The sequence below is a fragment of the Hibiscus syriacus genome, unplaced genomic scaffold (genome assembly GCF_006381635.1).
Source record: "Hibiscus syriacus cultivar Baekdansim isolate YM2019G1 unplaced genomic scaffold, ASM638163v2 tig00111272_pilon, whole genome shotgun sequence".
Lineage (NCBI taxonomy): Eukaryota > Viridiplantae > Streptophyta > Magnoliopsida > Malvales > Malvaceae > Hibiscus > Hibiscus syriacus.
Genome location: NW_024063039.1, coordinates 599622 through 625252, shown reverse-complemented (window position 1 = coordinate 625252; position 25631 = coordinate 599622). Strand labels below are relative to the sequence as shown.

The 25631-nt window shown below is 34.1% G+C and overlaps 1 pseudogene; it reads left to right on the top strand.

The window, feature by feature from the left end:
- On the top strand, window positions 1–25390 carry LOC120157480 (annotated as a pseudogene).
- The last annotated feature ends 241 nt before the right edge of the window (window positions 25391–25631 follow it).

The following is a 25631-nucleotide window of genomic DNA, read 5'->3' as shown; positions in this document are numbered from 1 at the left end:
GACCCTTGTGTTTGTATCTTGAACCATTTCTATAAATTCCCCATGCATTTCACTTGTTTTCCATCACTAAAATCCCAGTTTCTAAAACACTCTTTCTGGTAAAGCTATGGAGAGTGGTGAGCCCAGCAAGAAATCTTCTTTCCAGCTTCAAAATCAGTCCCCTTCTCCTCCTTCTCCTCCTTCCTCGATAAGAAAGATCATTTTCGTGGCTTCTATTGCCGCCGGTGTTCAATTCGGGTGGGCCTTGCAGTTATCACTGCTCACCCCATATGTTCACCCCATCGTTGGTTACCACAGTGACTGTTGCACCTCCCGTTTCGGCCGTCGCCGGCCTTTCATAGCCGCGGGAGCCACCCTGGTGGCCACCACGGTTGTTCTCATAGGCTTCGCTGCTGACTTAGGTCATCTCTTTGGGGATTCCTTGTCTATCCAAACGAAGCCGCGTGCCATTGTGGTGTTCGTGATAGGGTTTTGGATCCTAGACGTGGCAAACAACATGTTACAAGGTCCATGCAGAGCGTTACTGGCTGATATTTCGGGGAATAACCAGAAGAAAACGCAGGCCGCAAACGCCTTCTTTTCGTTTTTCATGGCGGTCGGGAACGTCCTCGGCTTCGCCGCCGGTTCCTACACCCACCTCCACAAAATCTTCCCCTTCGCAACCACCAAAGCTTGTGACGTTTTCTGCGCAAATCTCAAAAGCTGTTTCTTCTTCTCAATCCTGCTCTTGTTAACCCTCACTTCCATCGCTCACTTACGTGCATGAAAAGCCCTGGTCACCGGAATCTGAAAAGCCGGTAACGTGAGTGGCCGTGAGATTGAGGTCGAGGAAGCAGAAGCAGCAGCAGCGAAGGCAACCCCGGTGCCCTTCTTTGGGGAAAGATTCGGTGCGCTTAAAGAATTAAAAAGACCCATGTGGATTCTCCTGGCGGTGACGTGTCTCAATTGGATTGCATGGTTCCCTTTCTTGCTGTTTGACACTGATTGGATGGGGAGAGAGGTCTACGGTGGCGATTCAGTGGGAAACAACCTCGTATTGAAGCTCTACAATTCTGGGGTACATGCAGGCGCGTTGGGGCTCATGTTGAACTCTGTGGTGTTGTGTTTCACGTCCCTTGGGGTGGAGATCTTGGCGCGTGGGGTTGGAGGCGTCAATAAGCTTTGGGGTACATGCATGGCCATGACGGTTTTGGTGACCAAATTGGCTAAGTCAAGCCGCCGATTCATCACCGTGGACGCCGTCGTAGTCCCTTTGCAGCCACCAGCCGGAATCAAGGCCGGGGCATTATGTCTATTCGCAGCACTGGGGATACCCTTAGCTGTAAGTTTATTATTTCCCCTAATCACCTTTTTTTTTTTATTTACAGGTATTAATTAACATCTCATACGTTTTACGGGAGTTCGCAAACCATCTGTTCGATTAAATGCTCAAAATATTGCGGAAGACGGTTATCGGATAGAATAAAATCGTAATTGATAATTTGAGAAAATAAAGATAAAGATAAAAGAGACACAAAATTTACGTGGAAAACCTCTAAATAATATAGGGTAAAAACCACGGACAACGGTAGAAGAATTTCACTATGAGAAAATAGGAATTACAACTTATCTCGATCTACCAAGGTGAAAACAATGATAATTCTCTCTTGATAAAAAGGAGAAAACAACTCTTAAGAAACTCTCTAAATTCTCTCTAGTATTTGAAGAAAGCTAGAATGCTTTGGGATGATTTTGAAGCTAAATGAGCTAGGGTATTTATAGTATAAGCTTTAAGGATTAATCTTAAAAATATCCTAAATTACAGTGACTAAATATTGTAATTACCCCTTACATAATTTAACAAAAAATAATTTTTAATAATTCTTGAAAGCCACCGGGGGTAGTTCTGCGGTGCGGCGCCTAAAAAACGGCTAATATACGGCGTGACCGGTTAAACAAGTGACCGGTTAAAATTTATACCGGTTATGTTATATTATTTAACCGGAAATATTATAAAGTACAATAACATACTAGGTAGCGCTTATATAATGTAATAGGTAGTGCTTATATTTACCTAATTTATAAGTAAACTGGTATATTTATACCGGTTATATTACAAATTTACCTATTTTATTATATATGTTGAAAGTGTCCATACTTTTTATAAAAGGATCGATACTTCTTTTAAAGTTATGTAATTTATGTTTCAATTTTTTGAATAGTGTTTCATGTTTTTCACCTACAATATTAATTTAATAATTTCATTTGCACAAAAAATTATTTGATTATTTGATATTTTATAAAATATTATTTAGAATTTTTAATTTAATAATAATATATCGTAACGTAAAAATAAATCATTAGACGCCTATAATTACTAAATTAAAATCTTAAAACTCACTCAAAAGATAACCTTAAATTAATGTTTTCAACAGTGAAAAAAGTATGGACACTTTTATAAAAAGGATAGACACTTTACAATATAACCACTACCTATTACATTATAAACGATACCTATTACATTATATAAGCGCTACCTATTATCATATTTTTACCTATTATATGAAAGTGTCCATACTTTTTATAAAAAGGATCGATACTTCTTTTAAAGTTATGTATTTAGTTTCAATTTTTTTAATAGTGTTTCATGTTTTCCACCTACAATATTAATTTAATAATTTCATTTGCACAAAATTATTTGATTATTTGATATTTTATAAAATATTATTTAGAATTTTTAATTTAACAACATTAAAATATATCGTAACGTAAAAAATAAATCATTAGACGCCTATAATTACTAAATTAAAATCTTAAAACTCACTCAAAAGATAACCTTAAATTAATGTTTTCCACAGTGAAAAAAGTATGGACACTTTTATAAAAATGATAGACACTTTACAATATAACCACTACCTATTACATTATATAAACGTACCTATTACATTATATAAGCGCTACCTATTACATCATATTTTTACCTATTATATTGAAAGTGTCCATACATTTTATAAAAAGGATCGATACTTCTTTTAAAGTTATGTAATTTATGTTTCAATTTTTTTTAATAGTGTTTCATGTTTTCCACCTACAATATTAATTAATAATTCATTTGCACAAAAAATTATTGATTTTTTTGATATTTTATAAAATATTATTTAGAATTTTTAATTTAACAACATTAACCAAAGATAATAATAAATATGTAATATATATGTTTATTGTTTTTAATTTAATAATAATATATACAACATCAAACACATTCCAAGCTATAAATTACAAGCTAAGGACACTTGAAGAAGCAAGAGAACAACTATCCAAGCAATCAAAAAGGAGAAAATCCCAACATGATAACAACTGAACATATCATATCAATGTTCAAAATTAAGTTGTAGATTTTGATTTCCTTTTGCTTGGCATCATATGAGATTTGAATTTTGATTTCCTTTTGCTTGGCACCATATGAGCTTTGGATTTTGATGAGCATCGGAAGTATTTCAGACTTATGATTTGGGTGGTACTCAGAAGCATTTCGGACTTAGATTTTAGTTGCTATTTGTTTACCACCAGATCATACGCCCGAAACGTTTCTGACGCTTTAAAGTTGACAAAAAAATACAATGGTCTGGATTTCCCTCGCGTTTAAACGTTAGAAAAAAAACAATGGAAATTAGGAATAATCAATGATAACATGCATATTGGCTTGGGCTAATATTTATAGTGGAGCCGAAATATATATTGAAATTCAAACTCAAATTGAAATTTAAATTCAAACTCCAATTACATATGAAATGAATTTGAAATGCAGTGTTAAATTGAACATGAAAATTGCATAATTGATTCATACTGTTCAAGTAACATGCTTTATGAACCATCAAGCTAAAAGACAATATTGATTGAGTTCAAAGCTGAGTTGTGAGTTGATGGAGTTGTCACACTTGTCACATGGTTGGAATAAAGTAATTTGATGTAATACTTTTATTTGCACAAAAAATTATTTGATTGTTTTGATATTTTATAAAAAATATTTAGAATTTTAATTTAATAATAATATATATCGTAACGTAAAAAATAAATCATTAGACGCCTATAATTACTAAATTAATATCTTAAAACTCACTCAAAAGATAACCTTAAATTATATCGATGAGGCAACAACATTGAACAAGGTCGAGAAGAAAATTAGGCGATGTGGGTACTGCAACGGTGAGGGGCATAACAAACTAACATGTCCTCAAGTCAAGCTCAGTTTGAGTACAAGCACACAGCCTACATCAACTGATTTTTTCGAAGACGGAATGGAATGACAACGATCTCCATATAATATATCGTAAGTATCAACATGACTCCTATTGTATGTACATATAAATATTTTGAATGAAGGAAGAAAAACCGCGTTACTTAAAATTACCGACACTTTTTTAAATGGTATCGACACATTTTAGGTTGTAGACATATTCGCGCATAAAACCGGTATATTTATACCGGTTATATTACAAAATTATCTATTACATTATAATTATGGGTTCCGATGTGTAAATGTCGACACTTTTTTAAATCGTATCGACACATTTTTCTTCCAATATGGACATAAAGTACCGACACAATATTAAAAAGTGTCGATATAGGTTGTAGACCTATTCTCTCATACAACCGGTATATTTATACCTGTTATATTACAAAATTATCTATTACATTATAATTATGGGTTCCGATGTGTAAATGTCGACACTTTTTTAAATCGTATCGACACATTTTTCTTCCAATATGGACATAAAGTACCGACACAATATTAAAAAGTGTCGATATAGGTTGTAGACCTATTCGCGCATAAAACCGGTATATTTATACCGGTTATATTGCAAATTTACCTATTTTATTATAATATGTTGAAAGTGTCCATACTTTTTATAAAAAGGATCGATACTTTTTTTAAAGATATGTAATTTATGTTTCAATATTTTTTAAGTATGTTTCATGTTTTCCACCTACAATATTAATTTAATAATTTCATTTGCACAAAAAATTAGTGATTGTTTTGATATTTTATAAAATAATATTAAGAATTTTTAATTTAATAATAATATATACCGTAACGTAAAAATAAATCATTAGACGCCTATAATTTCTAAATTAATATCTTAAAACTCACTCAAAAGATAACCTTAAATTAATGTTTTCCACAGTGGAAAAAGTATAGACACTTTTATAAAAAGGATAGATACTTTACAATATATTAAAAAAGTATAGACACTCAAATGTATATGTAACATAGAAGCAAATATGGAATAATTAATGAAAATATACACACCATATAATCACACCAAAATATAAATACACAAGAATGTTTAAATAATGTACCGACAAACAAAATTAATCCGATGGAAAAGGGTTGTTCTAACGAAGTCCGGAACATTAGAGGCCTTCAACAAATTTTCCAAATACTCTCGTATGTTTCCGCCTTTTTCTGAGGACATACATAAATAATTTCAATTATCAAACTAATGAGGTGCAATTTTACTAACAATAAATTAAATTCGCATAAGCATGAATAAATTTGTGTCATACCTAGAGCTTTGTCGTTCGAATGGGAAGCAGCGTCAAAGGTATGTGGACATATGTAATTGTATTTCTATATAAACACATAAGTGTTTGGATCATCAATGTCTGAACACCTGTTCAACTGGAAAAACATATTGCATAAATGCAACTTACCGGATTATAAATCATTTTTTCCGCTGAATCATCGACCAAAAGTGTATTTAGCTCGTTAAAATCTGGACACGCGTTCCAAACATCATTGAGATCTTTACAGTAGGTAACAGAATCGTATGTTTTGCATTTTTTTTGATCCTGTTCACAAACAGTCGAACATAAATATGTAGGAATCATAGACAACGAAAAGTCAGCAAACTGTAATGACATTCATCTTACCCACACGAATAGAAAATGCTCGGAAAATACATGTAGTTTCTCAAGTACACGGTCGACGTTATGCCTGAGATTGTAATCAAGTTTGAATGTTAACATTCAAATGTATATTAACGATTTTGACTACAGTAATTCAATTGCCTCAAACATGTTCTAACCTCATCTTTGAAGATCAAAGGCAACAACAAAATTGTCGACACAAAATTGCATAAATTCAAATAATCCTCTTCTGAGGACAACATCTACAACATGAAGAAAATGAGATTAAAGTTCTACGCTTATATGTTAAAATAATGGATACAAAAGAATAGAATTAAAACCTGTCGGCAGTCTTGGGATGTAGGCAAGGACACCATTGAGATCAAAAATTAAAAGTTTTCTTGAAGGCGGCGTTGCAGACACGATATACTTGTTTGGATCATCATCTTCATCATCATCATCATCATCGTCATCATCTTCATCGCCAGCTTCATCGTCATCATCATCTTCATCGTCAGCTTCATCTTCTGCGACCGCTTGGTTGTCCACATCTGTTAAAAGAAAATAAAATAAAGTTCAGAACGTGTAAATGTTAAGAAACATAGATAATGAATTACCTAACTTGTTTGATGTCGTTGACGTAATTCGTTACGCAACATGGAGACTTCACGTTGCAATGATGAAATATCGGATCGCATTCCACTCACAAGGGAATCAATATGCTCCCGAAAATTGACCATGTATTCCATCACGGTCTTAATTGTGACATCCTCTGCAACTGGAGCTTCTTCCATCATTGCGTCTCCACTTGGTTGCTCTCTTCATGGCCAACGGGGTCCATTTCCTCCCTCTCTTGATCTAATCCGACCTCCTTGACACGCTTCCAACCGAGTTTTTCAACAAAATCATATCCCGCTTTTTTCATAAATACCATGTCAATCTTGCGGGTTAATCGAACAGGGGCGTCATGCGAAAAATCAACTTCCTTCTTCTTCAACAGATGGGTGATGACACATCCATATGGTAGTGTAGTTGAAATTGTTGCTCACTTTGTGACCATATATACAATTGTATTAAATATGAGTTTTGCAATGTTTGGAGCCGTTTTGGATTTATACTTTGCTATCCACCATAATCGCTGTCTCGAAGCGTTGAATGTTTTCCCCACTAGGCCGGATATACCATGTGAGCATTTTGTGAAACACTCTCGCTCTACATCGAGGTGAATTGGGCTATTTCTAGTAACCCGTTTAATTGTAGACCAATCTACACCATTTTCATCTGAATCCCCTGTATTCGCTACACCTAAACCCTCCGCAATAGTTTATGGAGATATATATATATCTTTCTGTTGAAACATTTTAATATTTCGATATAACAAATTAAGTTAAATGGATTTTAAGATTTTCCAAATGATTTTCTAAGTATATTCGATATAACTATTCGAATATCAAAACATTACTCCAAATATTTCAAAAATCATTTTTGATCCTTACTTAAGTGTAAAATTAAGTTTTAATCATAAACAATTTCAAATATTTTACAAAGTATTTCGAACCAATTCAAAGCCAAAAATTCCAGAATACTCAGAGGGAACCGATTCCCCCCCATAGGAGGAACCGATTCCCCCCTGATGGTTTGGCTCCGAGATTTCCAGAATGCTCGGAGGGAACCGATTCCCCCCAAGGGGGTACCGATTCCCCCCCTGTTCAACGGTCGAAATATTTGAATTTACACTTAGGGAACCGATTCCCTATGATAGGGAACCGATTCCCCACTGTCCAAGCTGTTTTATTAAATGTTTTCACACTAAAACGGCTATAATATCTTCTCTAATTATCCCCAACGTTCAGAAGTGATCCAAGGTGTATTTAAGCAAGCTTAGAAGCCATTGATCAAAAACAAGAAACATCAAGCAACTAGAATCAAGAGAGAATCAAAGAGAAAGCATCAAACCTCAAGTTTGAGCATTTCAAGCCCATTTTCATTCATATTCATTTTGCTTTCAAGAACACTTTTTGTGCTCAATTGTATTCATCTTTGAGTGTTCTTTTCTTTGTTCTAGAATTGTGCAAACATCTTACCTTGTGAGGTTTTCTTGTAAGTTTGCAAATTTGTAATCTTCTCTTTGAGAAAAGAGTGTTCTCAAGAGTTGGGGTATACTCTTGAGGGAATTGTAAGGTTATCTCTTTGGCCTCAAAAGAAAGAACAAATTAGTGAATTTGTTGGAAAATCCTTAGTGTGGATAGCTAAGGTAGTGGACGTAGACTTTGTTTGAGAAAGTCGAACCACTGTAAATCGCTGTGCAATTGCTTTCAATTTTCTGCAAAAGCTTCCACAAAATTTTTATTGCCAATTCACCCCCCTCTTGGCCAATTTCGTCATTCGATTAACTCAACAATTGGCATCAGAGCCTAACTCATTTGAAGGTTTAATCGCCTCTTGAGTCGATCCGGGAAGAGTTACATCGATTACAAAGTCATCAATGGCCTCCACTTCAAACTTCGACTCCGGTCTTGATTCGATGCCCGTCAACAAGCCTCCTTTCTTCAATGGAGCTAACTATGCCTATTGGAAGAATAGAATGATGTACTTCATTCAAGCAAGTGACATGGGAGCATGGAATGCTGTAGAAGAAGGATACATCAACCTCTCACTCATCCAAGGTTGTGGAGTGAAGGAGAGACAAGAATGTTCCAGCTCAACTCCAAAGCCATCCATATTATTTTTTGTGCTCTTGGACCAGATGAATACGGAAGAGTTTCATCGTGTACAACCGCCAAAGAAATATGGGACAAACTTCAAGTCACACATGAAGGTACAGATGAGGTAAAGAAATCAAAAATTAGTATTCTAACACATAGCTATGAAAATTTCAGGATGAAACCAAATGAAGACATCAAAGCTATGACGGATAGATTTTCAACGATTGTCAATGGTCTCAAATCATATGGAGAGATCATCTCAAATGAAAAGCTTGTGAGGAAGTTAGTCTACTCCCTCCCAAAATCATGGCAATCAAAGAAGACGGCAATCATCGAGTCTAAGGACCTATCGTCCTTAACTCTTGAAGAACTTATCGGTTCACTCCTCACTCATGAGATGATGCTTGAAGATGAGGTGGACCTTGATAAAGTTGAAGAGACACCAAAGGAGAAGGAGAAGAAGAAAAACATTGGAGTTGCTCTCAAATCCACAAAAGATGAGAGTGATTCTAATGATGATGATGACGAGGAAATGGCATTGTTTGCCAAACGGTTCAGAAAAATGATGAGACCTTACCAAGGAAGAAAATTCAAACGAAACGAAGGCCTCAAAATGAACCAAAAGAGAAGGACCCAATCATTTGCTATGAATGCAAAAAGCCGGGGCATGTCAAATATGATTGCCCACAATTGAAGAAAAAGGGTCAATCAAAGAATAAGCACAAGGCTCATGTGGCTACATGGAGCGATGAAGAAGGTTCCGATGAAGAGGAACAAGAAGTAGCAAACTTGTGCTTGATGGCATTCGGGGAAGATTCTAAGGTAACCTCTAACTCATCTGATTTTGATGATTATCTTATAATGAGTTATTTGAGGAGTACAATGGGTTGGCTTCGGATTATGAGAAATTGTTTTTAAAATATAAAATGATGTTTCAAAATTGAAAAATGAAAACAAACTCATATCCAAAACCAACAACGATCTTGAAAGTAAAATCAAAAATTTGCAAATCAAACTAGAAGAGTTTGAAAAGAAAAATTTAGATTTGCAAAATTTACTTTCAAAGATCAATGATGATCATCAAAGAAAATTGATGATCTTAAAACTTCTTTTGATAAAGTTGGAACAAAACATTTTGAAAAAGGTGAAAATTCAAAATCCAACTTTGTTAGAAAAGGTTTTAGAAACTACAATCATAGAGGTCCCCAAAGAACCTCAAATGGAAAAATCATTAGAAGTGTGTGGTTCCTAAAGAACTCATTACTACTAAAGATAAAATATCCTACAGAAATGGATACCTAAAGGGACTAGGATTTTGGAAACTAATGAATATGGACCCAAAAGAATTTGGGTACCAAAATCAAAAATTAATCTATGTTTGTAGGGAAAGGAGCATTGCTACAAGGCACGGGAAACAATTCAAACTCATGGTACCTTGATAGTGGATGCTCAAGACATATGACCGGAGACAAAAGCCGGTTCATTGAGCTTAACGCCAAAAATGGAGGAGAAGTGACTTTTGGAGACAATTCAAAAGGTCACATTGAAGGTATTGGTACAATAGGTAATACCTCTTCCATACAAATTAAAAATGTTTTATATGTGAATGGATTAAAGCATAATCTATTGAGTATTAGTCAATTATGCGATAAAGGATTCAATGTCTTATTTGAAATTAATGGTTGTAAAGTCATTGACATTGCATCTAATCGGATTATGCTTGTTGGTCATAGAATAGGAAACATTTACATGGTGCATTTAGATTCTATTGATATGACTAATTTATGCCTAGTTGCTAAGGATGAGCATGATAGTTGGTTATGGCATAGGAGACTAGGTCATGCTAGTATGAGTGTTTTGCAACGGCTAATTCAAGGTAATTTAGTTCGAGGGTTGCCTAAGCTTAAATTTGATAATGATAAAATCTGTGATGCTTGTGCTAAAGGAAAACAAAAACGAGTTTCTTTTAAATCTATTAATGATGTATCAACTAGTAGAGTATTACAATTGATCCATTTAGATCTTTTTGGGCCAACTAGAACTACTAGCTTGGGAGGAAAACAATATGCATTTGTCTTGGTAGATGACTATTCTAGATACACTTGGGTTCTATTTTAAGTACTAAAGATGAAGCATTAGAAAATTTCATCACATTTTCAAAAATAATCCAAAATGAAAAAGGTTACTCTATCACTAGTGTTAGAAGTGATCATGGAACTGAATTTGAAAATCTTGGATTTATTGAGTTTTGTAATTCTAACGGTATTAGCCACAATTTTCAGCACCTAGAACCCCTCAACAAAATGGAGTTGTTGAGAGGAAAAATCGAACTTTAGAAGAAATGGCTAGAACCATGCTTTGTGAAAATAATTTGCCAAAATATTTTTGGGCGGAAGCCACAAATACCGCTTGTTATGTTGTAAATCGAGTAATGATTAGGCCAATTTTAAAGAAAACTCCATATAAAATTCTCAAAAATAAAAAGCCTAACATTAGCTATTTTCATCCTTTGGATGTAAATGTTTTGTTTTAAACAACGTAAAGAAAATCTTGGTAAATTTGATGCTAAAAGTGATGAAGGAATTTTTCTGGGTTATTCCTTAAATTCTAAAGCTTATCGTGTATTTAATAAAGAACTTTAGTTGTAGAAGAGTCTATACATGTTGTTTTCGATGATAATCCCCTTCCGAGGAAGGATTCTTCTGTTAATGATGATGTAGGTATTGTACAAGCAAATGACGTTAGACATTACGTTGGAGAATCATCATCAAAGGAAGAAACAAAAGATGAGGAAACTCATGATCCCCTCGAGAATCCAACCATTGAAGAAAGGGAAGTATCTTTTCCAAGAGAGTACAACTATGTCAAGGATGGTGAAATTATAGGTGATCTATCAAAAGGGGTAACTACTCGATCTTCTCTTAGAAATATCTGTAATTATGTTGCATTTATTTCATGCATAGAGCCTAAGAACATCAAAGAAGCATTAAAAGATGAACATTGGATTATGGCTATGCAAGAAGAATTAAATCAATTTGAGAGAAGTAAAGTATGGACATTAGTTGAAAGGCCTAGTGATAAATCTACTGTAGGTACTAGATGGGTTTTAGAAATAAACTTGATGAAAGTGGTAATATAGTGAGGAACAAGGCTAGACTTGTTGCTCAAGGCTATACTCAAGAAGAAGGCATAGACTATGATGAAACATACGCTCCCGTAGCTAGGATGGAAGCAATTAGAATGTTATTAGCATTTGCATGTTTCAATGAATTTAAATTATATCAAATGGATGTTAAAAGTGCATTTTTAAATGGTTTTATAAAGAAGAAGTGTACGTGGAACAACCTCCAGGTTTTGAAGATTCAAATTTTCCGGATCATGTTTTAAAATTGACAAAAGCTCTTTATGGTTTAAAACAAGCTCCTAGAGCTTGGTATGAAAGATTGTCAAATTTTTAATTGAAAAAGGTTTTTTAAAAGGAAAGGTTGACACTACATTGTTTTTAAAGAGAAAAGGTAAAGATTTATTAGTAGTTCAAATTTATGTTGATGATATAATATTTGGTTCTACTAATGATGTTCTTTGTCAAGAATTTTCTAAGCTAATGCAAAGTGAATTTGAGATGAGCATGATGGGGGAGCTCTCATTTTTCTTGGGACTCCAAATCAAGCAAAGAAAAGATGGCATCTTCATTAATCAAGCTAAGTACGTCAAAGATATGCTCAAGAAGTTTGGACTGGAAAATGGGAAACCTCATAACACTCCAATGAGCTCTTCAACAAAGCTTGACTTAGATGAAGGAGGTAATGTGTAGATGTTAAATTATATAGGTCAATGATTGGCTCTTTGCTTTATCTAACTGCAAGTAGACCGGACATTATGTTTAGTGTTTGCTTATGTGCTAGATTTCAATCATGTCCTAAGGAATCACATTTACTAGCTGTTAAGAGAATCTTTAGATACCTTAAGGACACTCCTAGTTTAGGACTTTGGTATCCTAGAGACTCTAGTTTTAGCTTGCATGCTTTTTCTGATGCGGATTATGGAGGATGCAAATTAGATAGGAAAAGCACCTCCGGTACTTGCCAATTCCTTGGAAATATGCTGATTTCTTGGTTTTCAAAGAACAAAATTGTGTTGCTTTATCTACCACTGAAGCTGAATACATTTCAGCTGGTAGTTGTTGTGCACAAGTTTTATGGATGAAACAACAACTTTTGATTATGGAATTGAAGTAGGTACTATTCCTATCAAGTGTGACAATACTAGTGTTATTTGTCTCACTAAAAATCCCATCCAACACTCTAGAACTAAGCACATTGAAATAAGACATCACTTCATTAGAGACCATGTCACTAAGGAAGATGTAGTTCTAGAATTTGTTGATACTTTGCACCAATTAGCGGATATCTTTACAAAACCCTTAGACAAGGAAAGATTTTGGACACTTAGGAGAGAATTAGGTTTGACCAATCTATCTTCACTTAGTGTTTAAAATAATTTTAGCACTTTTAATAAATCTTGAAAAATGCTTATATTTTTTGATTGCATTCTTGCTATTAGTTAGGGGGAGTTTGTGATTCTTAATGAAAATGTTCAAAAATCAATTAAAGATTAATTTAATTATTTGAACATAATTAATGTTTGATATATGAGTTGCCAATACCACTAGAAAAGATTAATTTAGCATTTTGTGCTTAAAAAATTTGGATTTTAGCATTTTGGTGCAGAGGGAATCGATCCCCCCCTGAGGGAACCGATTCCCCCTTTGAAGGGGAACCGATTCCCCCCCACAGGGGAATCGATACCCCCCTGGGGTTCTGCTAAAATCGGGCAGAATAACCCCAAACTCTCCAAAAACCCTCTTCCTCTCTCTCTCCGCCGTTCTCACCCTCTAAACCCCTCAAATCTCTATTTTGCCTCAAATCAACGATATTAATCGGAATTTGCTTCATAATCATCTTCCAAACCTGTTGGAATCATTAAAATCGTGCAAACAACATCTAAATCCCCTCAATCTTCATATTTCAAGGTAAATTTTCTAAACTCTTTATTTCATTATTTTTGAACATAGGATTAGTTTTCAATTAGTTCTAGGTTGAAATAGTGATCGGGCATTGATTATTTAGTGATTAGAAACTAGATGTTACAACTAATTTCATCAAAAACACAAGAATTTTTCAAATTTTTTTTAAAATTTTCGAAATAAAAAAAAATGTTATTTTTCAAATTATTGTGTTTGATCAAATTATATTGTTATTATGAAAAACTATACATATGTTGTTTCTCAAAACCATATTTTTCAAAAGTTTTTCAAAACTTTGCCCATTAGGATTGTTTTAGAGAATCTTGAAATATTGAGGACTCATTTGAGTTTTGGGATTAATTGAATTGCATACACTGTTTTAAATTGCAGGTTATTATATCTATTCCGATTTCCTTCACCATGTCAAATCCTAAACGTCCTAGGTCTTCATCTAGTCGTTCCAGTCGTCAACCAAATCCACCTCCAAATCCTCATTCTATTCCAATTTCTAATCCCAATCCCACTGATCCTAACTTGACCATCCAAAATTCGTGTTTCAATCATCCTGGGTCTAGAAATCACCGATATTGGTATTATCAATATTTCGATTCTTACAAAATCCGGGAAGAACGTATCCTTCTCGTCAAGCTATGTTAGCTATCGATTTTAAATATCTTCCCATTTTACAAGAATGGAAATTTGATAAACTATTTGATCTTGAACCCATCGTTTACCATCAACTTGTTCGTATATTCTACTCTAATGCTGTATGTGTTAAAACCAAGCTGAAACAGAAACCATAGGAATTCGTTCCTACCTCCTAGGACAATTCTTATATATTGACCCGGCATATAGCCAATACATTTGGATTAGATAATGATGGTATCTCGAATGAAAAACAAATTTTAGGTTCTCGTTACAAAAGAAGAGATAGTGCGAGTGTCTTAGACCTACATGAGCGTTTTCTTCATCTAATGATTTCTTGGTGGTTTCGACCATCCGGAGGTCGTATTCTACTCTTAGAGCTTTGGATCTTTGGTGGTTACATTGTTTCGAAAACCGTATTAAAATTAACCTACCTCAGATTATTTTTGCTGAAATTGTTGAAACCGTAAATCTTGTTCCTAACAAGAAACACTGTTCATCTCTAGTTTACGGTTGCTTTTTGAGTAATCTGTTTTCCAAAGCTGGGCTTAGAGTCAGTCTAGATGCCGTTTTTCCTCTTAAGAAACAAATAAATCTTCTTTCCTTAACGAGAGCGGGATGGGTAAAGGACAAAGAAACCGGTGAATGGGTTCGTTCTTCTACTCCGGGAGCTAGTTCTTCACAAGCTCCACCCGAAGCTGAAGAAGATCCCGAGTTTGAACAATTAATGAGGGATATTGATGAAGTTGAAGAAGAACCTGATCAGCCCGAAGAGCAGCCCGAGGAGCAAGCACAACAAACGCATCAAATGCCTCCATATTTTCAATCCTTTATGGAGACATTCGATTTCCGATACGCTACCATGGACTCGCGTTTTCCTCTATAGAGTCTCATTTATCCACAATGGGAGCTCAACAATTAGAGATTCTTCGGGAGATGCGTGCAAACAATGAATCAACCAACGCTCGTATCAATGAACTCACACACGAGATGGTCGCTATGCGAGCCCGTTTTCCTCCTACCGATCCGGATGCTTGATTTTATGTTTAGCTTTAAAACTTTGAACAAATGAATATTGTTTCAACATTTTGATATGTTTGATTTTGTGGATTGTTGGATTTTGGATATATGAATGGTGTGAACTTATATGTTTGGTTTGTTTTATTCATTTTTGCATCATTTACATTATCATTAGCAATATGACCAATTTTGTCATATCACATTATTTATGAATATTGATTTATGAAACTAATGGCTAACCTCTCTTTTGATTATGATCTTAGCAGCTAAAGCTTATAATTAATAAATCAATTGGCTAAATGATTTACAAAACCTTGTTTTACAATGTCTTTTTGATTTAACAAAAAGGGGAGAAGAATAAGGTTAAAGTAAGGGGGAGTAATTTCTAATTTCAAAACTTGATTTCAAAAATCTTAAAATTACTAAAATGTTTTGTTATATCAAAAAGGGGGAGATTGTTGAAACATTTTAATATTTCGATATAACAAATTAAGTTAAATGGATTTAAGATTTTCCAATGATTTTCTAAGTATATTCGATATAACTATTCGAATATCAAAACATTACTCCAAATATTTCAAAAATCATTTTTGATCCTTACTTAAGTGTAAAATTAAGTTTTAATCATAAAACAATTTCAAAATATTTTACAAAGTATTTCGAACCAATTCAAAGCCAAAAAATTCCAGAATACTCAGAGGGAACGATTCCCCCCCATAGGAGGAACCGATCCCCCCTGAATGGTTTGGCTCCGAGATTTCCAGAATGCTCGGAGGGAACCGATTCCCCCCAAGGGGGTACCGATTCCCCCCCTGTTCAACGGTCGAAATATTTGAATTTTACACTTAGGGAACCGATTCCCTATGATAGGGAACCGATTCCCCCCACTGTCCAAGCTGTTTTATTAAATGTTTTCACACTAAAACGGCTATAATATCTTCTCTAATTATCCCCAACGTTCAGAAGTGATCCAAGGTGTATTTAAGCAAGCTTAGAAGCCATTGATCAAAAACAAGAAACATCAAGCAACTAGAATCAGAGAGAATCAAGAGAAAGCATCAAACCTCAAGTTTGAGCATTTCAAGCCCATTTTCATTCATATTCATTTTGCTTTCAAGAACACTTTTGTGCTCAATTGTATTCATCTTTGAGTGTTCTTTTCTTTGTTCTAGAATGTGCAAACATCTTACCTTGTGAGGTTTTCTTGTAAGTTTGCAAATTTGTAATCTTCTCTTTGAGAAAAGAGTGTTCTCAAGAGTTGGGGTATACTCTTGAGGGAATTGTAAGGTTATCTCTTTGGCCTCAAAAGAAAGAACAAATTAGTGAATTTGTTGGAAAATCCTTAGTGTGGATAGCTAAGGTAGTGGACGTAGACTTTGTTTGAGAAAGTCGAACCACTGTAAATCGCTGTGCAATTGCTTTCAATTTTCTGCAAAAGCTTCCACAAAATTTTTATTGCCAATTCACCCCCCTCTTGGCCAATTTCGTCATTCGATTAACTCAACACTTTCCCCATGACATGTGTATTAATTCCTATTATATTAGTCTTATTAGGCTCGTGCTGTAAGGAAGCATTGTTGTAGAAGACTCTAACTAGGTTGGGATAATATCTTGGTTCTACACCAAGGAATTCAAGCCAACCCCAAGATGTAAATGTGGATTTAAAACTAAATGCATATTTATCATCAAACAAGAAACCCAGGTCAATGACACGTTCGGGAGAATCTTCCTTACTTTAAAACTCGTCTGCCATCTTTGTTTCTCCATGTCGGATCTAAAGTTCAGAGTTTCGAAGGACCTGATTTCCTCAGAAGAATCGTTTGTTACAGAAGGAGGTGGTTGAGAAGAACTGGGTTGAGAAGAGCTTTGAGAAAGACCTCGCTTCTGACGCTGACGTTTTGGAGCCATTTTGGTTGGATGCTACCCCTATTACAACGGAACACAACACATTCAGGATAAAACTCCATATAGAAATCAATCAAACCCATAAAATATCGATAAATTTACCTGAATATCTGGTCGTCACTTATGATAACGGTAGAAGAAAGAGGAAGATCTGCCTGCTTGCCTTTATGTTTAGGGTTTCTCGATTAAGTACTATATATCGTAAACGGTGGAAAACACTTGATATTTAAATTAGTATCGACACAAACTATATTAGTGTCGACACATTATTTAGACATATTCTCACATAAAACCGGTATAATTGTACCGGTTAGATTGAAAAATTACATATTACATTATACTTTTGGGTTCGATGATTTTGGGATCGACACTTTTATATATGGATCGACACTTTATGGGTGCACCCTGTTTCCATTCATTCTGGAAATAAATATCGACACAAACTATATTAGTGTCGACACATTATTTAGACATATTCTCACATAAAACCGGTATAATTGTACCGGTTAGATTGAAAATTACATATTACATTATACTTTTGGGTTCGATGATTTTGGGATCGACACTTTTATATATGGATCGACACTTTATGGTGCACCCTGTTTCCATTCATTCTGGAAAAAAATATCGACACAAACTATATTAGTGTCGACACATTATTTAGACATATTCTCACATAAAATCGGATAATTGTACCGGTTAGATTGAAAAATTATATATTACATTATACTTTTGGGTTCGATGATTTTGGGATCGACACTTTTATATATGGATCGACACTTTATGGGTGCACCCTGTTTTCCATTCATTCTGGAAATAAATATCGACACAAACTATATTAGTGTCGACACATTATTTAGACATATTCTCACATAAAACCGGTATAATTGTACCGGTTAGATTGAAAAATTACATATTACATTATACTTTTGGGTTCGATGATTTTGGGATCGACACTTTTTATATATGGATCGACACTTTATGGGTGCACCCTGTTTCCATTCATTCTGAAAAAAATATCGACACAAACTATATTAGTGTCGACACATTATTTAGACATATTCTCACATAAAACCGGTATAATTGTACCGGTTAGATTGAAAAATTATATTACATTATACTTTTGGGTTCGATGATTTTGGGATCGACACTTTTTATATATGGATCGACACTTTATGGGTGCACCCTGTTTTCCATTCATTCTGGAAATAAATATCGACACAAACTATATTAGTGTCGACACATTATTTAGACATATTCTCACATAAAACCGGTATAATTGTACCGGTTAGATTGAAAAATTACATATTACATTATACTTTTGGGTTCGATGATTTTGGGATCGACACTTTTTATATGGATCGACACTTTATGGGTGCACCCTGTTTCCATTCATTCTGGAAATAAATATCGACACAAACTATATTAGTGTCGACACATTATTTAGACATATTCTCACATAAAACCGGTATAATTGTACCGGTTAGATTGAAAAATTACATATTACATTATACTTTTGGGTTCGATGATTTTGGGATCGACACTTTTTATATATGGATCGACACTTTATGGTGCACCCTGTTTTCCATTCATTCTGGAAATAAATATCGACACAAACTATTAGTGTCGACATTATTTAGACATATTCTCACATAAAACCGGTATAATTGTACCGGTTAGATTGAAAAATTACATCCTTTTGGCCATATTGTAAATTTGCCTTTACTTCAAGTATCAACATGACCCTTAATGTGTATAAGAAACATGAAACATACAACAACATACTGCTAACTTTTCTCATCTCATTCATAATTATATTCACATACGAAAATATAAATCGTATACAAAATTATAAATCTTATACAAAATTAACCTACATTTACATCATTGCATTCTTTTGTTATTCTTATGTAATATTGCAGCTTTTGTTATCTCATGTCTTCGTTCATTTGATTGTGGCTTATGAGATCGTTTAATACTCGCGATCGATCCCAGTCTCCAACAACCTATATTCAAATTGTCAGAACGTTAAGTATTGTCAACTACAGCATTCAATATACGACTTTTAACAATTTTACCACAAACGATTTTTTCTATCGACTTACAAAATCACCAGTTGCCCCTGTAGAACCGATCGATTCCATCCACATCATCACATACATGCCGCAATCATATGTTACAAAATTTGAAAACCACACATGTCAATTATGATGAATACTGCATAAATTAAGCTTTCTATTGTGATAACATCTCATACCCATTCAATTGCTTATTCTTCTTATGCTCCACAAATTTGAAATTTTTCAAGGGATACTTTCCTAGAGATCCACAGGACTCAACCCAAATGCGTTTCTTATTATAAGAATCTAATATTTTAATCTGCATTAAAATAGAGAAGTTATGCACCAAAAAAAATTATGCATTATAATTTACATAATGTCCTTTACATACATACATACCAATTTCTTAGCATCCTTCACTCTCTGTTTAGCTTCAGTTGTAAACATACTATCATATATTGTTACAACATGATCTACATATCCAACACCAACAGATACCAATATGAATTATGGTAGTTTATTGTGATCATGATCTGCAACAAATTTCACACCCAATTTGACAAAATTCAACATTCTATATCCGAAAACATCATTTGCAATTGGTATGGTGTCTTACCTTCTCACAGTCGGTGAATTTCACATAGTTATCCAATATGACACCCCAGAAGGTAGAAATACTCTCAACACTTTCTTTGTTGTTGGCTTCCAACGCTGTTGCTGTAATTACGCAACAAACATTATTAATTTACCGTCTATAACACTTTTCAATATTTATTAATTTAACTCACCACTAAGAGGTATGGAAGGTAGCCAATCCTCCGGAGTGACTTTTGAGAATCGTAGCATATGGTCCAGGCGAGCAAATCGATAACCTAACAAAATTAATTACACAATCAGAACATATTCAATAAGTTTTAACATTTTCTACTTTCTACTTACCACACCGCCAACCCATTCCGTAGGCTTCAATGTTGCAACGTCGTATACAATAGCGAATTGATTTCCCATTGATATTACAGAATATCTGTATGAATCATTAGGATTAATATGTTGTCATGAAAATTTAAATATCACTCACAAAACAATATATTTCACTTACCCGATTCTAACTCGCTATTCCATAAATAATCACAATTGCAGCTTCGATGTCATCAATTCCGCTTGGAATATCCGCTTTTTCAACCTACAATTTTGCATACAAATTTTTGTCACAACAACATAATAAAAATCAAATTAAGTATTCTTTTATTAAACTTACCTTCTGCTTCTTCTGGGGTGCAGGACATTCCGAATCCAAAACTGCTGCTATAACACTCTCCGGTGTATAAATGACATCGACTTCCTTCCTCCTCATTTCTTCCATCTTCTTCTTCCTCCTCCCTCTTTTCTTCTTCATATTTTTTCAGTTCATCGTACTTTTTTTCTACATAGCTCTTCATCTCTTTTATTTCACCCTTCAATTGAGCTCCTTCATCCGAGTATTTATCAACCACCCTTCACCCCGTAAGTTCACTCCTCAAATCCACAACCTCCTTCACCACTCCCTCAAATTTTCTCCCGTCACCATCTTAATATCACCCCTTAACACCCCAACTTCTTTCACCACTTCACCCCTCAACACCTCTACTTCTTTCACCACTCCATCTATTTTTCCTTCCACTACCCCCTATGCCTCTCGAGTGTATCTTCGACTCTCTCGAGTTTCTCTACGACTTGATCAAGTTTCTCTTCGACTCTTGATTGTCTTTGCATGATTTCAAATTGGATTTTTTTGATATCAGCCAATTCAGACATCAAAATGTCGAAGTTACTCTGTTTTGCTTCACCGTCGTCCCACTCACCGTCATCCCCCAATACAACCATCCCTCCTTTCTTCTCCTCTGCCTCCACTGCCTCCTCTACATCCTTGCCAATAACCTTCAAAATTAAATACAATAGTAAGACATTGATTATATTCTTAATATTATTTAATTACATTTATTACCATTTCTTGCTTCTTCCCTATCCAACTTCAACTTCACCATCACTCTAACCAACCTCTTCCTTCCCCCATGCACGGATGCGTGCCACTCCGGTTCTTTCATAAGCCGGCACTGCCTCACAGCCCGACCAAAAATCGAACAGTGCAACCTGCATTTATAATAAAATTTATATTTTTATATAAAAACACAAAAAAGTGATTCAACTCATTTACCTCTAAGATTGCTATGCACCCTTTGAGGTATCTCTGGCTGCCCTTTTTAAAGGTGATGATTGATTCAATCAATCTCGAATGGATATATTCAGCCCAATTGAATTCACCCTTCAAGCCTTCATCGCAAATGAGCTTCATATATTCCTTGTTCGTTGACGTATCACCCGTTGACAAAGAAATATCCGACAAGGTACAATAGAACTCGGGCCTTCAGCTCATCCCCCAGTAAGATCCACTTTTGATATCCTCTTCAACTTCAGCATATGTCACCTTATGATTCAAACCATATTTGGAGGCAAGTGCTTTCCAGTTCTTACTCCTACAGACTTCTATAACACTTTTGCCTTTGTTTGTACCCCCAATACGGCTGCAGCAGTCGATACCCCCAGAGGGAATGAATAATCACCATACTTAGCCATACATTGACTGACGTCAATTGTGCCATCAAGGATCGACACAATTCCCTCCGAATAGGTCGATCCCTTACTCCGATCAACGATCCAAACCTATTTCTCCCAGCACATTCAACTGACCCTTCTCCTTAAGGTGTTTAATTAATAAATTCACCCTTTTAATGATGCATCTTGTCGACACTTCCTACATTTTTTAACAATATATAATGTATAGTTCTTATATATTTGTATCAACGTATTTACAGTTTAATGAATACCTTATTTTCATGTGCTTTCCTCCGTTCTTTGTATTCTTTACTATCATTCCTTGACTGTGTGATGTAAGGTTCCTTTTCAGCATCACTCATTGAATTCCATTTGGACCTCACATCTTTTTTCACCTAATATTAAACATAAACGTTCTTAATCAATACATTAACACTAAATACTAATACTACTCATGTCAATTTCATTTTACATACCGAACCGCTCTGTGCCATCTCCCTTCATCCTTTTGCATTCGGCCATACTGTTAACATTTAAAATTTGTAATCATTTAAAGTTTATCGATACTTTAATCCAATTACCATTTCAACAATAATAACAAAAAGACATTGATACTTACTAGAAGTACATATATCCACCCTTTGGTTGCTTTCGAGTCTCGGCCTCAATTTCAAAGTCATCTGCTCCACCAACAATTTTCCAACCCATTGACTCCATTTTTCCTTCATATATCAGTTACGCAAATCAAATTATTTTGTTACATACACTTTTCAATATACAAATATAGATAACTACTCTTGTGGTAAAACGGTTTCTTCAAAAGAATTTGAATGGCCACACCAAAATGTGTCGGCACATTTATACAACCTATAATATCATTTTCTACCTATAATATTTAATAAAAGTATCGACATTTATATTTTTCCTTGAATATCTATTTCTACCTGCAATCGGTCCCAAATGCTTCCTTACTCCAAACCCCAAACAACACATAAAAAACCCTATCGCGATTACTGTAATAATTAAAAATTAGGGTTTCGACAACATACTTTTCGATTCGACTGCACAACAAACAAACAAACTTCGCTTTAGAAACGCCTTCTGAAATGCAGCAACAATTACTCTTCGATTTCAAAAACTCGTCCGTTCTATCTTTTTTCAGAGGATATTTAGCTATGGCCTTTATATTTATCATATGTTATTTATTAATCGATACAAATACAAAAGTGTCGATACTTTTATGTCAGGTGTCGATACTTTCGAAAGGATAATTACCTATTTCTTTGAAAGTGTCGATAATTTATTACACGTACTTACGAAAGTATCGACACTTTCAATATATCGGTATCATTTTACCGGTTTTATCATTTTGATACCGGTTTTATCATATTTTTACCTGTTATATCGTTGTGGATCGATATATTTTTTAAAGTATCGACACATTATAGCGCTATAACTGCTTCTCTTTTAAATTCACAAAGTGTTGATCCTTATATAACGTATCGACACTTTTAAATTTACGGTTTTATCATTTTGTTACCGGTTTTATCATATTTTTACCTGGTATATCGTTTTGGATCGATATATTTTTAAAAGTATCGACACTTTTTAGGATTTATAACTGCTTTTAAAGTTATGTAATTTATGTTTCAATTTATTTAATAGTGTTTCATGTTTTCCACCTACAATATTAATTTAATTTAATTTACACAAAATTTTATTTGATTGTTTTGATATTTTATAAAATATTATTTAGAATTTAAATTTAACAATATTAACAAATATAATAATAAATATGTTTTCAACAGTGAAATAAGTATGGACACTTTTATAAAAATGATATATACTTTTTGAAAGTTATGTAATTTATGTTTCAATTTTTTTATAGTGTTTCATGTTTTCCACCTACAATATTAATTTAATAATTTCATTTACACAAAAAATTATTTGATTGTTTTGATATTTATAAAATATTATTTAGATTTTAAATTTACAATTAACTAAAGATAATAATAAATATATTTTCACAGTGAAATAGTTGACACTTTATAAAAAGGATAGATAATTTACAATATAACAGGTAAAATATGACAAAACCAGATTCATTATGACAAAACCGGTAAAATTTACTTGATATGTTAAAAGTATGGACACTTTTATAAAAAGGATAGATACTTACCGATAACCAAAGTTTACCGGTTACCAAATTTTTTAATAGTTTTTCATATTTTCTACCTAAAACATTATTAGTTGTCAACATAATAGGTACCGCTAAACCGAATTTATTAAATACATTTTAATGTATCTGGTAATGCTGTATATTAACCGTATATTAACCCGCCTTTTCTGAGACATTCCCCTGCTTTGATGTTTTTCAACAAAAACATGCTTTGACTTTGAACAAAAAAACAGCTTCATCAAGTAGTTTTATTTTTGTTTGTCTTGCTTTTACTCACAAGGTGTTGATGAATATGTTTTGGAGTAAAGAGGCTTACTATTTTTTGATACTTCCCATGTCATTTATTGCATTTTAATGCAAGGGATTTCGATCCCTTTGTCTACTTCTGTTTTCTTCTTCATTTTGCGCATTACTTCTTTTTCCTCTTTTGTTAACCAAGTGACCAGTGGAGGCTGGGCTGCTGAAACAGCTGGTTTGATGATTCTTTTAAATATTAAATATACTTGGAACAAAAATACATTGAAAACTGGGTTTATTACATAAGGGAAAGTTTTTGTTAGATCAATGAATCTTTTCACAAGCTACAAGATAATTTCCATTTTTTTTTCTTTTTTTGCAGATAACTTACAGCATTCCTTTTGCATTGGCATCCATATTTTCTAGTTCCTCTGGTGCAGGCCAGGTAAACTGTGCAATAATCTTTATTTCCAGGCACACCAATCGTCCTTCCAAACTAAAACTGATTAATCATTGGCTCTGAAACAGGTCTCTCTCTGGGAGTGCTGAATCTCGCCATAGTAATACCGCAGGTAATATTAAGTCCCTGGGGCTATAATAAATTTCCTGTTCTAAACTTCAAATATATATTAAAAAGAACTTTGGGATTGATTTTGGTGTGCAATGACTTTACAGATATTGGTGTCTTTGGGGAGTGGACCATTTGATGCAATATTTGGAGGTGGAAACCTACCGGCTTTTGTACTCGGAGCAGTTGCGGCGGCGGCAAGTGGAATATTTGCCTTAACCTTGCTCCCATCTCCGCCACCTGATGTCCCTGCCACCAAGACTGTAACTGCTGGCTTTCATGAACAGTACTGGATATTGCCTTTGTTGTTTTTTTCCCATCCTTCTGTTATTGTATAAAGCACCGAACATAGAGCCCTAACCGGCATTTTTTTTATTAAAAGAAGTGCCCAGGCTTAACTTAGGTCAAATGGCTGTTTTGGTGTTAAAATTGTATGAGTAACCAAAATGGCCATTTTAGTTTCGAAGTAAAAAAGATGTAAGTGTATGGTTAAGTGGCATTGTAGCTATGTTCACTATGTCAAGGTATTATGAAACGTATCAATTAGTCAAAATGGCTATTTTTAGCTTTAAAATCAAAATGACGTAATGTCCATTGTGTGCTTAAGTTGCCGATTGAAACACGCCATTATATGATTATTTTATTTTTAATAAAAATGATATGATACATAACACAACACCGTGATAGGTTTAAAATACAACATGATCATATCTGAATTTCTAACTTGATCTGAAGTTTAAATATCTAATTGAATACTTAAAATTTCACTCCCTTGACCTCTACTTATGATTTATGACACCATGTA